Raw genomic sequence first — 12,149 nt, 5'->3', positions numbered from 1 at the left:
GACAGACAAAGTACCAGCAAAACAGCCATGTCTCCTCAGTCCTTGGCAGCTCAGGGGGCAGGTCTCAAAAGTCCAGGGCAATTCAAAGCGGCCACCAGCAATTCTCTTAGCCTCTCTCTCTCCACGAGGTGCTGCTTCCAAAAAGATCTTCCGCCTCTCTCTTGTCTCTCCAAATCTACGTCACCAGCTCCTCCCAGTTCAGGACTTTCTTTTCACATCAAAAAGTCCATCCCACAGGTGGGATTAACAAGCTCTGGGTTTTAACACAATCAATTTGAAAACCAAGCCAATACAGGGGAATCTTTAATTGCCATTACTATCACAGCACGTCATCCTGTTCTTTATTGAATTCATTATTGAATAAAGGTACATTTTTTGTTCACATTTACCTGTTTATTAAAATTGCTGTCAATGTTCATTAAAATAAGCCCTCCCCTGAAAATAAGCCCTCTCGTGTTTTTCTGTCCAAAAAAAAATAAGACAGTGTCTTATTATCAGGGAAACATGGTACTATCATGAACCACATTCACTACCCTGTGCCTCCCATTTTCTAACTTATGCTCTGAAAGAGTAATCAAATCAACACTCGCATATTATGACTTTTACCACAATATCTTTGACTTCCCACAGAAAAATACTCTTCGAAGCCTCAATATCCCTACATGTATCATCTTTCTCTCTTAGAATATTAGCTAACAAACATAGCATTTTAATATTACACATATATTTATATTTTATTAGTCTATGTACATGTACATATATAATTACCACTATATTATTATATATAGCAATTATATGTTAAATTACATTGTCATTAGTGTGTATGAACAGTTAATAATAAAAAGGGCAATCTTCCAAATGCCTTAAAAATGAATAAATATTTGGGGGTCAATCTCCCAAAGCCCATAGTGTATATTAATAGATGCAATTACAAAAATATTCTTTTAAGAAATATAGATCAGGGGTGGCTAGGTGCCACAGTGAATAGAGCACAGGCCCTGGAGTCAGGAGGACCTGAGTTTGGAACCGGCCTCAGACACTTAACACACTTACTAGCCTTGTGACTTTGCGCATGTCACTTAACCCTAATTGCCCTCCAAAAAAAAAAAAAAAAAGAAAGAAATATATATCAAGTTAGTTAGCTGTAGTATGATTCAGTTTTCAGAACTTGACCTGCCAATATATTAAAATGAAAATGTAGCCAAACCTAATATATAGTTTTAATGATGTACTAATCAAAGCAGTAAAGAGATATTTTAAAGAACACAATAAAATAATAACTAATTTAATCTGGAGAAATAGAAACCTATAATATTATTGGGAATAACATGAAAATTTAGGGACAACAGGAAGATAGAACTTTCATAACTCAAACTGTGTTATAAAATTGTGGATATCAAAACAATTTAGCATTAGTCAAAAATTAGAGAAGTATTTACTTAAAAAGTAAATTATTATTACAAAGAAATAGATTAGAAAAGGGAGGTTAAAAATAATAGAAATGAATAATTGATTACTTGATAAGCCTGAAAACTTAAATTATTTAGAAAAGAATTACCTATTTCATAAAACGTACTAGGAAGGCTAGAAGGAAATCTGGTAGAAATTAGGTTAAAAGGAAAATTTTACTCCATTTACATAATAACTTCAAGATGGATATGTAACTTTAATATTAGATATTATGTTATAAAATTGGAAAGGAATTAATAATATCTTTTTCTCAGTGATGATTAAGAAATAATTGTTAGGCCAACAAAAGAGAGAAGGAAGTTTAAAAGATAAAAATGATGATTTAATTGCATGAAATTGAAAACTCATGCATAAATAAATTAATACAGAAAGAATATAATGGCAGCAACAGAATGGGGAAAAAATTTTATCAAATTTTTCAGATGAGTTTTGTTTTCCAACATACATAAACAAGTAATGTATACATGTCAATGTGTGTTTATAAGTATATGTATGTAACAAAAGTAATTTCATAATAGATAAATGGCCCAAATATAAGAACATAAAATACTCATTCTCAAGGAATATTGGTAAGTTTTTCATAAGCATATGAAATTATGTCCCAAAGTAATAATGTTAAGAGAAACAACCCTGTTGATTTACCTCAAACACAATAAATTGATAAAGATGGGAATGCAGTACAGTCAATATTAAATATATACACACATACACATATGTATATATGTATGTATGTATGTATATCTTCAAATATGTATAGAAGCTCATATATAAACCTCAACTTACAGAAGATCCATTTTAGAGAATCCCCATGGAGGCCATGTTTATTCTGTAATCAAAGGATTAGAAGCTATGATTTGAGTTTTATTCCTATATTTTATACATCCAAAAAAAAAGATGGTATTTGGGTTGACATAGAAAATTTTATAGTACTGTTATAAATTTTACGATATTTATTCTCATGCTGTGGTTTTTGGGTGCCCACTTATACTGCTGGAGATAAATAAATAGTCAATAAAATTATTTGTTTTCACAGAAATCATGGCATATTTATGACCAGTCGTGGTTTCCTAAATGGGAAAGTAAATCTCTTAACCACAGCATAAGGGAGAAATAATCACCAGGGCCAGGACAATGGCTATGTGCTTAATAGTTGTTTCCTTTTATTTAGAGAAACTGTCAATAGTGACCTATCCTAGAGAATTCTGTTGTTAAAAATCATGCTAACATTTGGGAAAAAAATGAGAAATAACTTTGCGTGTACCATGTTTCCAAAAGTCAAAAAGCCTTTCTTGGAAAATAAAAAAATTCAATGTAGTCAATTTATACAAAAATCTCTTCATTCTAAGAGAGGAAGAAGAAGTAGGAGTAAGAAGAGGATATAGCAATAATTTCTACTACTACTACCACTACTGTTGCTGCTGCTGCTACTGCTACTGCTACTACTACTACCACCACCACCACTACTACTACTACTACTACTACTTCCAGTTCTATTTTTTACTTTTTCCATTACTACTAAAATTGTATAGCAACATAAGGTTTGTAGGACACTTCATATTTAATAATAAAATTAAGAGCTGGAAAGCTTGTAAAATATCAAGTCTAGCTCCCTTATTTCACAAAGGAAGAAATTATGGCTCAGAGATGTAACATTACTTAGCCAGGGTCCTAAAGCTACAAAAGGTGTAAGACAGTATAAGCAAGAAAAATCCTAAGCATGGAAAAGAAGAATAGTCACTGATGAAAATGTATGGCCTGTTATTAGATGGAAAGATTGCAGTGTATATATGTTTAGGTACTGGTCCTTTTTACAAATAAATGTCACTGAGTCTTATATAGGAACAGATTAACACAGGATATGAGAAAACTCTCCTGAGATAGTTTGAGGCCTCATTTAATTTCAGATCACCGTAAGACTCCAAAAGCTCTTTCTATTGCATCTATCACACTTCAGTTTCTTACAACTATTGACCAGCTCTAAACAAATTAATTAAATACAATCAATTATTTGGTCAACAGGACACAGAATTGTTTTCTTCAAATACCTAGATAACTAAAGTTTTTTGAAAGAGGATTCTTAAAGATTTTCCCTTCATTAATATATTTAGAAGTGACTGAGCCAAAATGACCCAGTGGTGAGAAACAGTATGGCTAAGCCCCTCTCCACAAAACTTGTCTAAACAGAACTAGAAAATGCACCAGTCTGGGGTGGCCAGGTGGCTCAGCGAGTAAGAGCACCAGCTCCAGTGTCAGGATGACCTGGGGATCAAATCCGGGCTCCGATACTTAGCACCACAACCCAGAAATAACTGGCCGTGTAACCTTGAGCAAGTTACTTAACCCCAATTGCTTTAAAAAAAGAAAAAAGAAAATGAACCAGTCAAAATCCTGATGGGTAGAAACATAAAAAAGTAACGGTGAGTCCTTTGTCCTGCCAAGGGATAAGAAGATAGACAAGTAGATTAACAAATCCGGGGCCTGGGTTTGGGGAGTAGCTCTCTGTGTATAGAGCATTCCAATATCTAGGAAGAAGCTAAGTACAAGGACAAATGGAGGCTCCATCTTATGGGGAACATAACTGGGACACTTGCCAATTAATAGCTTTGTTGTTCATTACCTGGTTCTGGGTCCCAAACCCAGGGTAGGATGAGAAGGGCACCTATGTAATGGGGCTTATGTTCTTGTGAAGGGAGATGGTGCACCAAGAAAAGAGGAAATTCAAAACTCAGCAACAGCAGCGGTGTGGTTCAGACTTAAGGCACATATGAGAGTGTCATTTCAAGAATCTAGTCCAGTCTTCAAAGAGATAACCAGGGTAGGAATCCCAAACCGAAGGAGAGTCTATAATTAAGCCACTTTGAACTAGCATAGTTTTTCAGCAAGCTTATAAAGGCTGAATTCAGCAACAGTCTACAGTTTTTCAGACCCAAAATAAAGTTAGAGACATGCAGAGGTTAGAACAAAGGGCACAAGCAATCAGACTTTGACCTGGATTAAACCATTCTGGGAGCACCAAAAACTTGACAGTCATCAGCCCTTCACTGAGATGTCAGAACATCATAATATTCAGTACCCTAGTAAAGCAGCAAAAAGGCTAGCCCAGATTTTCCCACCAGAAGTATTGTAAAGCTGGCCCTAACATCAAGACCAAATCAGGAAGTAGCCTGAAAAAAGGAGCAAAGAAACAAAAAAAAATCCTATCACAAAGAGCAATTATAGTGGGAGGAAAATCTTCCAATGACTTCATAAGGCAAAAAGAAATATTAAAGTAAAAAGGCTCAAAAAAGAAGAGAATTTTAAGTATTTCATAGCAAAAAATGACTGACCTGGAAAATATTGGATAAAAAAACATTAGGAATTGCTAGACTATCTGAATGTCACAACCAAAATAACGAATATGCACATGGTCTTTCAAGAAATCTTAAAATAAAATTTCCCAGATTTCTTAGAACCAAGGGACTAAGTGGAAATAGAAAGGCTTCACTGTTTACTTTCTGAAATGAACTCCAAAATGCAAACTCCCAGAAACTTTATAAATAAAGAGTTTCCACACCAAAATTAAAAAAAATACAGTATGAAGCTAGAAAAAAAAATCAGGTATCATGTAGCAACTGTCAGAAATTTATATGATTTAGCAACCACCATTATAAAGAAGCAGAGAACTTGGAATATAGTATTCCAGAGGTCAAAAGATAATGAACTTGTAGCCAAGAATTCATTACTTTTTTTCTCACCTGGCTGCACTATTTTGGAACTTCTTAGACTTTTCCACCCTGGTTATCCCCCCAACCCCTTAATCCCTCCCCACCCTGCCAACCTCAACTACTCAGGTTTTTTTTTTTTTTTCTGCTTTGTTTACTTCCTTTAGATTTTAAGCACTTTGAGGGCTGGGATTGCTTTTCTTTTTTCTTCAACACTTAGCATAGTGCCTGTCACATGGTAGAAGCTTAATAAATGTTTATTGTCTGACTGACTAACCCAAATTGTATATAATGCTACATGGGTAAAAATGGACTTTGTATGATATAGAGGATGTACAAGCATTCCTGATAAAAAGACCAGAGCTGCATAGAAACTTCTTATTTCGAACATTGGAATGAAGAGATGCATAAAAAGGTAAAAATGAATGAAAACTGATGGGCTAACAAAGCATAACATGCATTCATTCAAACACAGGGAGTTATTTCATATATTACCTTAGAACCTTGTCAACAGCAGAAGTCATAGGGGAAGTCTAATTCAATAAGACCTGGGGGGTGTTTCTTTTATATCTTGATAGTCTTAAGAAAAGGATAGAAAAACAAAGGAAGAGAAATATACTGGCAGGGCAGAGAGGGAAAGGAAAGAAATATCAAAGAAAATTATTTAACAAAATCAGCATGTGCAAGAAGACAATACAAGGAGGAGGGATTGGAGAACAAGAGCTGCAGTTTGAAACTTAAATCTAAAATGATTAAAAGAAGGAAGAATACACACACACAGAATACACATGCAACTAGGTAAAGAAATATGTTTCATTCAATAAAGAAACAGCAGGGAAAGGGGAAAAGATGGGAGGATACATTTGAGCAGAACTAGATTAAGGATAGATTAGCACCAGGCAAAACAAACTCTAAAGATGTATAAAATTATTTATAGTTCTTTGTGGTGGCAAAGAATGTGACTCTGAGGGGATGCCCATAAATTGGAGAATAGATGAATATTAGCTATGGCGTTGTAAAGCCACGTACAGTCTTCTGGAAGGCTGCTTCTGTGTGGCTTTACAGGCATATTACATAGATGTAATAGAATACTCTAATGATGATTTCTTATCATTGCAATGACCAACAATGAATCCAGGAATGGTGATAAAACCTACTATACACCTCTTGATGAAGAGATGAAGTACTCAAAATGTAGAATGAGAAAGGTTTTTTTTGGTGGGGGAAGTGAGAACTGTCCAATGTGGAAATTTATTTTGATTGATTACATGTTTATAATGGGAAGAAGAGAAAGAAAAAAAACCCATGATAATAATTATATAAGATGTTTAGCATTGTATGCCTCCTTCCATTGAGGTCTCCTAATTTCGAAATTATTTTTCTTTGAGGGGAAGGATTTTTTTTTGTTTTAATTCGTATTTTATCATTAGTGCTTAGCACAATGTCTAGTACATAAGTTGTTAAAAAATGGTTGTTGACTGGTTGATTTTTCATAATAATTCTGATTGCTGACAAGTTAATACAAGAGAATAGATGATGAAAAGGACATCATGTTGAGATGACACAAAGGTCAAAATTTGAACTGCCAGGTTAAAATAGAGGGAAGTAGGACAATTCTGAAGCGGCATAGGTACTCTGATTCAGTATCCAGAGACCTCTAAAAGACAGGCAGATCCGGATAGAAGCAAAGTTTGAAAATTCAAGCATGGATAAAATGTTCAGTCTAGGTATAAGTAAACAGAAAGAGAAAATAGCTATGATACAACTAATCATAAGTCTTTTATTCATTTACAAGCTGAAAAAAACACATTACTAGTTCAAGAAGGGCATGTCTTTTGAACTTAATATGTCAGCTGTCTCATCTCCATTTTTTTTTAATTGCACATTACCCCTTTATTATAGTGAAAAACAAAAGGGGGATGAGGGGTTAGTACAATTATGCTAAAACTGATGAGGACCCAGGTGGCTGGACATAGAGTGGAAGGCAATGGGACACAGACACACTTCAACATAATCTAGAGGCATTTCACTGTCACAGAACACAGTTGGGCTATAAAACACAATGAGAAAGCCAACCCCTTAGAAATCAAAGAACTCTCCCTTCTCTGAAACAGCTTGAAATCTCTGATGACTACTAAAAAGGACAGTTTAATTTCAAAAGCCACTAACAACCAGCCTAGAAGGGTCTTTTGTGAAAGCAAATGTGACAAGTAAACATTAGGACATAATCTCAACCTCCCAAATCCATTTTTCTTGGATTAGGGAAGAAATAAGACTTTCATGATTTGTTAAATAACCACCTAAATTATAGGCAGCTTCCTACAACAGTCCCTGAGAGCCCTACTTGCAGGACAGGCTAATAGAAATAACTGGACCAATTGCTTCTTTCAACTCCCCACATTGGTCATTTCTTACTATGTCCCCATCCCTAACCCCTAACCAGGTCCTTATTGAGCCAAACTATGTAGGAAGCATTCTGAATAATTGTGGCCTAGGGGAAGGGCAACAAGAGAGAAAAGAAATGCTCTGAAACAGGGAGGCAATGAGAAAAGGAGCCATTGGTCCTCCACCTGCAGCTACGTGTTGTGATCACTAAGGCGATGGTCAGTGAGTGGAGCAGGCAGGGGAGATATGAGGTGGGGACAGTGAGAAGGGATGGACCTGGCTACTGCTGGCGGCCTACTTTCACTTCTTGGCCTTGCCTTGGGCTGCCACAGCCTCCATGACTTTGCCAACGGTCCCTCCATCCTCATGGAACTGGATGGGCTTGAAGGGTTTCAGATTCTTGTCCTACTCATACAGGATGGGAATGCCAGTGGGCAAATTCAGCTCCCTGATTGCTTTTTCAGACAGACCCTCAAGATGTTTGACAATTGCTCAAAGACAATTGCCATGGGCTGCAATGGGAACATGTTTTCCTTCCTTGATCTGGGGAATTTTCTTATTCCAGAAGGGTAGAGCACGGGCAATGGTGTCTTTCAGGCTCTCACAGGAAGGCAGCTGATCCTCAGTCAGCTCTGCATAGCTACGGTCCTCACTGATGTTGCAGTAGAAGGGGTGGTCAGGCTCCATTGGAGGTGCAGGATGTCAAAGGATCTTCCCCAGATCTGCACCTGGGCCTCACCATTGCTTAGCAGCTGTCTCTGCTTTGTTGTGGCCTGTCAGACCTTCTCAGAGCCACTCATTGAGGCGCTAAGTTCCCACCACAAGCAGCCACATCTGGTCAATGGCATCTACTACTCTCCAAAGGACATGAATTGCTCTCTTCTAGACAGAGGTGAAGCAGATATCAAATTCATAGCCAGCAACTCAAAGCGCTCGACTCCCTCGTGCCCTGCGGGGACCAAGTCCGCATCCTACCAGCCGCTGAAGTGGTTCCCCAGGTTCCAGGAGCTCTCTCCATGGCGGATCAGCACCAGCTTGGAGGAGGCATGGCGGGGCAGAATCTCGGGGAAGCAGATATCCAGGAGACCTGCAGACAAGGAGCACACACTGAAATCAGGCACAGCTCGCGGCTAGCAGCCTCCTGAATCTGGGCTCCACCCCGCCCTCGCCCCGCCTCCGCGCCTGTGCACTGGGGCTCTTCAGCCCAGCCCCCCCCCGCCCCCACCCCCCCCGCATCCCCCCGCCCCCTTGTTTCTGTATGTGTGCCATTTATGGCAGGTGGGTGAGTATTGCATCATACCTCGGAATAGGCAAGCACACAAGCTAGTGATTAGACAAACTCATAAAGGCATGAATGACATGAAATAGTAAACCCTTCTTAGGTCCAAGGAGACAAGGCATAATATGAGGGGAGAAAAAAAAAAAAAGTAAAATAAGTCAACCCGAGTACATAGAATAAAACTTCCAGAATAAAAATTTAAGGGCAGAAATACAAAGAAAGGTATCCAGAGCCAGGAGAGTCTATAGAAGATTAAAAATAATAATGAAATGAATACCAGGGAAGTTGCCTAATTGTGCAATGTAATTTGACTCTCCAACTTTTCACTTTTTAAAATAATGGTGGAATGATGTCCCTTTACCACATTGATACTGATGAGACAGAATAACTGGGTAAATGATGGTTCCTTCTTATTCAATTGCTTCCATCACTTTATAATGTTGTGACCTAAAGTAAAACAGAATTTCACTGCCGTGGGTTTGGTTGTGGGCCTAATTTTTCTGGGTCCACAAAGTTCTGAAATAAATGCTTTAATCCTTTAAAGTTCTTTATCAAGTTCACTTTTCTACCAGCGTAAGTTTATAGGAACTCATATTTTAAAATAGTTTGATTATACAAAATTTTTGTCATTTGTGCAGAAAGGTTATATATTATGCTATGATTTTATTTACCTCAGAGTTGCTCATTAATATCCATCTTTTTTTTTAATTTTCAATACTGTCTTTTACTAATGACATTCAAAATTATTCAGAAATTTAGAAATGCATTCTCTGGAGAGAAACAGAAAAGTTGAGCATTTACAAATGAATAGAACCTGTGAACTAATTAGTACCACATTTTAAACAACTGAAACAATAATTGAACACATTATTATCATTATGTTCCAAAACAGAATCTATATTGCTGAACTCTCTTCACTTTGCCATCCAAAAAAAGATGTCTCTTCTAGTCCCTATGAAGTTCCCATTTCCTCTTCATCCAATCTTGAAGAAGGGCCAGTGTTTGCTTGTTTGCTGTTAAAAGGAATTTTCATGGAGGTCAGTAATACATTAAAGAAATCTATTCCTTTTTACTGTGTTTCTGCCCAAAGAATCACTGCATATAGTATGAAATTAGAGACTTCACCAGAGTTCTCTGACGTAACCATGGTCTAAAGAGTTTGTCATGGGTTATCAGAAGATTTTGCACTGGAACTTAATCTCTGATAAGTTTTTGATGCTCCCAGAATGGTTTGATTCAGGGCAAAATCTGATTGCTGTGCCCTTTGTTTTAAGCTCTTTATGTCCCTAACTTGATTTTGGATCTGAAAAAGAGTAGACTGAATTCAACCTTTATCATCTTCCTGAAAAGCTATGCTAGCTTAAAGTGGTTGAATTGTAGGTTCCCCTTTTGTTTGGGCTTCCTATCCTGGTTATTATCTCTCTGAAGGCAGGACTAGATTCTGGAAATGAAATTCTGATCTGTGCATCAAGTCTGAACCACACCATTGCTGCTGCTGACTTTTGAGCTTTCTCAATTTTTTGGTGTGCCATCTCCCTACACAAGAACATAAGCCCTATTTGCATAGGTGCCCTTTTCATCCTGTTCTTAATATGTTGTGGAAGAAAATATAGACAAAACAAAACAAAAACCCCAAGAAAAATAAAGTAATAAAAAGCATGCTTCAAAATCTGTAATTCAGACACCATTAGTTCTTTCTATGAGAATGGATAGCATTTTCCAACCTACATCTTTCAGAGTAGTCTTGGATCATTGTATTGCTGAGAATAGCTAAGTCCTTTACAGATGATCATTTTACGACATTGCTGTTACTTTGTACCCAGTACATTTCACTTTACATCAACCCATTTAAGTCTTTCTAGTTTTTTCTGCAAGCTCATCATTTCCTGTAGTACAACAGTATTCTATTATAAGCACATGCCATAACTTGTTCAGTCATTCCCCAATTGATAGTCATACCCTCAATTTCTAATTTTTTACCCCAGAAGTTAGCTACAATAAATAAAGGTCATTTTCTTTTATTTAGAATTCTTTTGGGGATACAGACCTAGTAGCGGTATTGCTAAGTCTATGCATGGTTTTATAGCCCTTTGAGCATAGTACCAAATTGCATAGTGCATTAATGTCTCATTTTTTCCCACAGTCCCTCCAACATTTGTCATTTACCTTTTCTGTACTATTAGCCAATTTAATACGTATGAAGTAATACCTCAGAATTGTTTTAACTTGCATTTTTCCAATCAATAGTGAATTAGAGTAATTTTTCATATGGTTAGAGATAGCTTTGATTACTTAATCTGAAAATTAATCATATCTTTTGATCATTTATCAATTGGGGAATGGTTCTTATTTTTTAAAATTTGACTTAATTCTCTATATGTTTGAGAAATGAGGCCTTTATCAGAGAAATTTACTTCTAAATTTTTTCACAGTTTCTTTTGCTAACTGTCCACCATATTCCTGCAGGTTTATTCTATTCTCTCTCTCCTTTCACCCTCTTCAAAAGTGTTTTGTTTCTGATTATCCCCTTCTTCATTCTGCCCACCCTCCTATCAGTCTCACTCCTCTAATCCTCTCCCCTCCTACTTTCCTATAGGGCAAGGTAGAATTCTATATCCATTGGAATGAGTATCTTACTCCCTCTTGGAACCAATTTTGATGATAACAAGGTTCACTCACTCTCCCTCACCTTCCTCCTCTTCCTTTCTAATGTAAAAGCTTTTTTCTTGCCTCTTTCATGTGAGATATTTTACTCCATTCTACCTCTCCCTTTCTATTTCTCCTAGTACATTCCTCAATCACCTCATTATTTTTTAGATATCATCCCTTCATATTCAACTCACACCTGTACTCTCTGTTTATATATACACCTTCTAACTACCCTAATAATGAGAAAGGTCTTATTTTCCCATGTAGAAATGTAAAAAGTTTAACCTTAGTCCCTTATGATTTCCCTTTCCCATTTACCTTTTTTATGAATCCCTTGAGTCTTGCATTTGAAATTCAAATTTTCTATTCAGGTCTGGTCTTTTTATCAAAAATGCTTGAAAGTTCTCTATCTCATTGAATATCCATTTTTAACTTCCTTATGGTCCCTACTGAACAGCAAGCATGTCCTGATTTAACCACACAATCTGGCTTTAGCCACACCACAGGCTCCCTGACTCAATACAGCCACTGCCTTTAGCTAGCCACTGCCTCCAAATCCAATTTACAAATTTGAAAAGGTATGTTCTTGAACTCAAAGACAAACACATCACCCTTTTAGTCCATGACTGGACCAAAATACCTAACTATTCATCTTGACCAGATAG

The 12,149-nt window shown here is 36.7% G+C and overlaps 1 pseudogene; it reads right to left on the bottom strand.

Moving 5' to 3' along the window:
- Window positions 1-7,856: 7,856 nt before the first annotated feature.
- The window catches only part of LOC138171094 (phosphoglycerate mutase 1 pseudogene), a 5,339-nt pseudogene continuing 1,046 nt past the window's right edge, over window positions 7,857-12,149 (bottom strand).

The sequence above is a fragment of the Petaurus breviceps genome, unplaced genomic scaffold (assembly GCF_028583685.1).
Source record: "Petaurus breviceps papuanus isolate PSGF00001 unplaced genomic scaffold, PetGlider_PUasm1.0 41, whole genome shotgun sequence".
NCBI classification, from domain to species: Eukaryota; Metazoa; Chordata; class Mammalia; order Diprotodontia; family Petauridae; genus Petaurus; species Petaurus breviceps.
This window is presented reverse-complemented; position numbering and strand designations above follow the sequence as displayed.